Source organism: Cydia fagiglandana, chromosome 27, assembly GCF_963556715.1.
Source record: "Cydia fagiglandana chromosome 27, ilCydFagi1.1, whole genome shotgun sequence".
NCBI lineage: Eukaryota > Metazoa > Arthropoda > Insecta > Lepidoptera > Tortricidae > Cydia > Cydia fagiglandana.
In genome coordinates, this window is record NC_085958.1 from 4,655,863 (window position 1) to 4,662,382 (window position 6,520).

A 6,520-nucleotide genomic window follows, 5' to 3' on the forward strand; every position below is an offset into this window, starting at 1 on the left:
TTTCTATGAGATTTGGCTTAAAGAGGGCATCCAGGGCATTAAAAAAAAACAAATTTTGACACAATTCAATTCAGAATGTCGATTCGATTAAATTGTATGGGAGCGGCTTTTTAGCGGCGGGTTTATGTCAGCCTTAATGACAAGATGTTAGAGTGCATGTACAGATATTTATGAGTACTATTGCCGTTTCGATATATCTGATAACGAAATCGAAGCCTCAAAAGCTCAGCCATTAATAAATTGTTAATACATACAAATTGAATGGGGATCATACAAAACAACTAGGAAGTAATAAGTACGATAGTTGCGACTAAGAAGCTTTTAGACCTATTAGTTATGTTTAATTTTGTTTGGGACATGTCATAGGGGGTAGCGGGAAGCAAGTAGACTCATCAACACTAAGAAGTAACTTTAAGTATGACAGTTGGGTTGCGACTACAGTATGAATTATGGGGTGCTAATCCGTTAAACAAAAGCCTTTGTTTCTTCTAAGAGCGGTCTACAGTTGTTACGTAAATACTTTATTCTTTTGAGAATTCAAGCTATTGTTTATAGCAAGCAATTGTCCCATCTCACTCAATTCCGATCCCCCTAACCCCTACGGGGGGAGCCGGGATTTCCTACAATTTTGTGTTTATCGATCTATGAAATGAAACGACAGATTATCATTGAAAAACTAAAGTTTAAACTACCGGAATACTTTTCAAGTATATAAATCAACGTGACACATATACAAATAACCTTTTATTGAGGTTTGAAATTCGGATTTGTCCCAACTCATCCCATTTTACGGTACACACAATTTAGGCAATTTTATGTCGATTTCTAAATTCTAAATGGCTTTCTACAGTCCGTTTTTTTTAGCATTAGAAAGAACTTCGCAGAAGTAAGCTTGTGGTTCCAAATCCGGCACTTTGAGCGGTAATAATTTGAAGTAAATTATATGTATTGACCATGCTACATTAGATAATTCAACAATTATTAACAATTAAAGAGCCTGATAAAAACTGCACGCTTGCTTCTGTGGAGTTCTTTCAAATGCTAAAAAACCGGGCAAGTGCGAGTCGGACTCGCGCACGAAGGGTTCCGTACCATAAAGCAAAAAAAAAAACGGAAAAAAATGCAAAAAGAAAACTGTCACCCATCCAAGTACCGACCACGCCCGACGTTGCTTAACTTTGGTCAAAAATCATTTTGCTGTATGGGATACTACCTTTTATTCTGTTTTTAGTATTTGTTGTTATAGCGGCAACAGAAATACATCATCTGTGAAAATTTCAACTGTCTAGCTATCACGGTTCGTGAGATACAGCCTGGTGACAGACAGACGGACAGACGGACGGACGGACGGACAGCGAAGTCTTAGTAATAGGGTCCCGTTTTACCCTTTGGGTACAGAACCCTAAAAAACGAACTATAGAACGCTACATCTTGTGACTTGCAGCCGTCCCGTTTTAATCCTCTTACTTCTAATAGACACGTCACTGTCACGCGGGGGATGAGGCTCGAATATCTACCGACTATAGATGTAGCTATAGCGATACAAAATAGCTGGGCAAATACCAAAAAGAATAGATAGTATAGAGGGGACCTGTCATTGTCAATTTTGTAGTCACGGTACATTTACTGCCATCTATCGACACACGATTAAAACTTAAAATAAAATTGAAAATGTATAAATTAATCAAAATATGTTTACGGATAAATGATTTTTAATTTTTATTGTTCCATACTGACCCAAGTTCTTTCACTGATATGTGTTAAAATTGTTAAATATCAAACGGTGTCCTTAACGCCATCTAACCGAGAATAGGCCAAAGGTATAAATTATAATGGCGCCATCTATTCGAGAATGACTTATTCTTGATATCCGAGGCACGTTTTTTTCTTAGACTTTATCTATCTTATACGGAGTTATATATATCTCTGGCAAATACAATGTATCATTCAGCCGGCCTAGCCAAGGTGACAATTGCTCTCTCTATCACTCTTCTATACCAGAGATATATATAACTCCGTATAAGATAAATAAAGTCTAAGAAAAAAACGTGCCTCGGACGGCCAAGAAAAAGTCACTCTCGAATAGATGGCGCCATTACCTTTGGCCTATTCTCGGCTAGAAGGCGGTAACGACACCGTTTCATATTTAACAATTTTAACACATATCAGTGAACGAACATGGGTCAGTATGGAACAATAAAAATTAAGAATCATTTATCCGTAAACATATTTTGATTATTTTATACATTTTCAATTTTATTTTAAGTTTTAATCGTGTGTCGATAGATGGCAGTAAATGTACCGTGACTACAAAATTGACAATGACAGGACCCCTCTATACTATCTATTCTTTTTGTCTATATTAATGCAACAGTGACAGTTTCCTTTCGTTCGTTTCGGCAAAGACATATGTAACTTCGTATAAGATGAATAAAGTCTAAGGAAAAAACGTGCCTCGGAAATCAAGAAAAAGTCATTCTTGGATAGATGCCGCACACACCTTTAGCCTATCCTCGGCTAGATGGCGTGACGACACCGTTTCATATTTAACAATTTTAATACATAGATATCAGTGAATGAACATGGATCAAAATGATATAAAAATAATAAAATTATTTATCCATGTATATACATTTTTTTTATTATTTTATACGTTTTCATTTTGAGTTTTAGTCGTGTGTCGATAGATGGCGGTAAATGTACTGTGACTACATAATTTACAATGACAGGACCCCTCTATCCCTCTATACTATCTATTCTTTTTGGTTTCGGGTTACGGAGCGTAAGTAATTGACATGTTGGCTACGCGGCTTGGTATACCTACTTACTACTTTTAAATGGTTGGCAGTCCTACTGTGCGTTTCTCCAGATACTCCTATCTCGCACATCTAGACTGTGGGCCCGATTCGGATTTTGAAATAGACATCTATTAGATATCTTATATTCATCACCAAGATACGATAACGATATGTTTTAGATCTAACCTGTCAAATTTGACATTTGCGCGATTCTGGAGATACTCTAGAACGTTTTCCACAGGATATGACTTAGAGATAATAGAGATCCAATTCACATATAATAGATATCTTACGCTATCTAATGTAAAAGTGACATTGGTTGCCCGAATTGCGCTGCAAAAGAGAACTAGTTGATATCTAAACTATAACGTATCTAGAATGGATCTAGAACGTGTCGTCTCTTGTGAATATCTTGAAGTTCGAATACGGCAGTGTGGAATGAACTGTAGCGGTATTTATGGACTGATACGACCTTCAAACCTTCAAGAGCGCTCTCCCATCTTAAATACCGGCTATGCACTTAGAACCCCTCTGACATTACAGGTGTCCATGGGCGGTGGTCACTTCTTACTCTTCTTAGAGTGAAAAAAAGGTAGGGTCATTGCTCTAGTTTTCGTCCACTTGACGAAATTTGAAAGTAAACCGTCATTGCTCCATAAATTTTGACTTTTTGCAAACCTTAATATCTAAAGCATTTAACTATCTACTAAATAAAAATTATATTTCGCAAGTAGCAAATTAAAAATGAAATGTATTATGTCAAGTGGACAGAAACTGATACTGGACGTTAAACTGACGCAATTACCCTATATAGGTAATTATGTGTGATGTACGAACGAAATGAAATGATAAAAAAAAAAAATTCATAATAAAATGACTTTTTTTCTGCCAGAAAGAGAGAGGAGATGCATGTCAGCAACATGACGCTGATTACCCCAAAATCACCAAATGACATGTAAAAGTGGGATGCAAACATCACCGGCAATTTTCTCATTACTAAGGAGGGGTCACTAAAAACTCCACCCAAAGCGAAAAACTGAGGCGGGCCCAAATTGTATTACTTTCACCACCACTACTTTACCACCGCCCAACTCTTTAACAATCCTATTCCTTTGGAACAAGGTCTACTTTTGGATAACGTTACGTTTTTCAGCTGCAAATTGACTTAGTAATTTCATCCGAGCGCCTGCACAGCGCAAAGATAACTTTTCCGCTACCAAGCGTATCTGTAAACTTTATATCGTTTGAAATAAGTTTGATATTCGTTTAGCAGATAGTTTGATACGTGTAAAAAAAGGTTGTTCTTCAGTTGTTGTGGTTCAGGTTTTGAGAAATGATTAAGTCCATAGTTTGTTGTGTTCGGTTCGTTTTTTGGCGCGAGTCTCGAGGCAGTTGGCTGGTCTACTATGTCGCAGATATTTGGGGACCAGGATGTGGGAAGAATTCTCAAATAATAGTTTTTCTACAGCTTTTATTAGGTTAATTTTATTTGTCACTTTTTAATATCTGTCAATAAGGGTATTTCATAGACTAGAAATCCTCTAGACCGAGTTAAGAGCAATTATTTCATGCAACCGATGATGCCACAAATGCGTGCGCGGGACGAGGTGAGCGAAGTCCCGTGCCGTGATTGGTCCGCTCAAACACACGGACGTCACACAAAGACACTTTCGACTCGAACATGGAGTAAAATTACCGTATGCGTGGCAGAGGGGGTAGCGCGACTATGCTCAGTCTGGTGGATGCCTTGTTTGTGGGGTATTTAGAGCCACCCCACACTAGCGTCATTTGAGCGTCGGCGTCTAGTCAGCGCTATGGAAAATGGCGTCGCCGCGCAGTTACGTCAGGGGTGCGAAACTCCTGACTTCGGTCAAACTCGGCTCCGTTCGGCTCAGCATTGCTCCGACCAACTATTAGGTTTGGCACTACTTGACTTCCTTTTGCGTGCACGACCACAGATAAGATAATCACTTGATTTTTGACAACCCTAAATTGCCGAAAGGGATAGTGCCATATATTAGAAAGGGACAGCATGATTCGACCCTGAACCGCTGTCAAACTTCGGTTTTGTAGGAAGTTTCCTTTCTGTACGATATACCTACTATTATTTATTCTGTGATAAAAGTCATCTCTCAAAGTGCCGCATCCATCAAATATGTGCATGCTTGTGCTTTGGACAAATTACAGAGTGTTTAACGGTAAGAGGGATTTTTCGCATGTTTTTTCCAAAAGCGGAGCCGTTTTTCATGCGCATGCGAGGTAATAGCGGAGGATTTTGGACATATTGTCGAATGTATGATGTAGGTACGAGTACGTGAAATATACTAAAATGTATTTAGTAAAGGCACAGAATAAATAATAGTACTATGTACAGAAGACTCACTCTCTAACAAAACGCGTCTGTCACGATCAGCACAGATATGGCCGCTAGGTGGCGACAGCGCCACGCGCGGCTTATGGCAAACCCCAAAATTGGGGCCGAACGGATGTACTTTTATCTACCTGTAGCAAAGCGACGAAATCGCGGAGTGAGCCACGCCTGGTAAAGGCAACCATAGATGAACCATTTTAGTGCCAAACACTTTTTTGTACTCGTTGACTTTAACGTTTGAATTAAAACTTCGTATAGGTGTCGGCGGCAGATCGTAAAATCGGGCATATCGAGATATTCCTAGGCATATCATGAAACGCCGCCATTTCATGATCAGACTAACGACTACCAGCCATATCGTTCAAACCTCAACGTTTGACGATTTGCCTAGCTACGTTTAGGCATATCAAATAAGTAGGGTGTGATATTCCTAGGCAGATCATGAAACGCCGGCATTTCATGATATGCCTAGCGAACACCAGCCATATCGTGCAAGCCTCAAGGAGTGATATTCCTAGGCAGATCTTGAAACGCCGGCATTTCATGATATGCCTAGCGAACACCAGCCATATCGTGCAAACCTCACGGGGTGATTTTCCTAGGCAAATCATGAAACGCCGGCATTTCATGGTCTGCCTAGCGAACACCAGCCATATCGTGCAAACCTTACGGGGTGATTTTCCTAGGCAAATCATGAAACGCCGGCATTTCATGATCTGCCTAGCGAACACCAGCCATATCGTGCAAGCCTCAAGAGGTGTTCCGTTCTTAACGTTTAGTTTTTAAGTAATTAATCAAATTTCTGCGCGCTTCTACCTTTTATCGATGCAAAGCCAATACGCACTTCACAACGATACAATATTGACATTTTAGCCAATAGGATCGTCCGAAACTCTCGGGCGGCACGCTCAGGACGAGCCTCAGCAGCGCCTCTGTTGGCGAAAACGAGAACTAGCGAGACGCCGCGGCATGTGGATCGACCGCTATCGATTTAAATCACATTATACGTATTAAGCCCCCAAAACTAAGTGTTTTAGTGATATATCGTGCGTGATAAAAGGCCTAAGACTGTTTAACGTACCGCCGGCCGGCCTGTGAAAGAGGAGAAGGTGCTGAACGTAAAAAAAGAACTAGTGGCATCGAGAGGATTCCGCCATTGCTGCAGTATCAGGTCAGTCCAGTGCGTGATATCCTTTGGTTATTTTATCGTGTTGTACCGTTTATTACCGGTGAGTATAGATATTTATGCTCGATCCTGAATGTTGTGAATTAGCATTGCATCTCATTCCAAAACCGCGTCGTTTTGCAACAAGGGGTGATATTCCTAGGCAGATCCGCCGGCATTTCATGA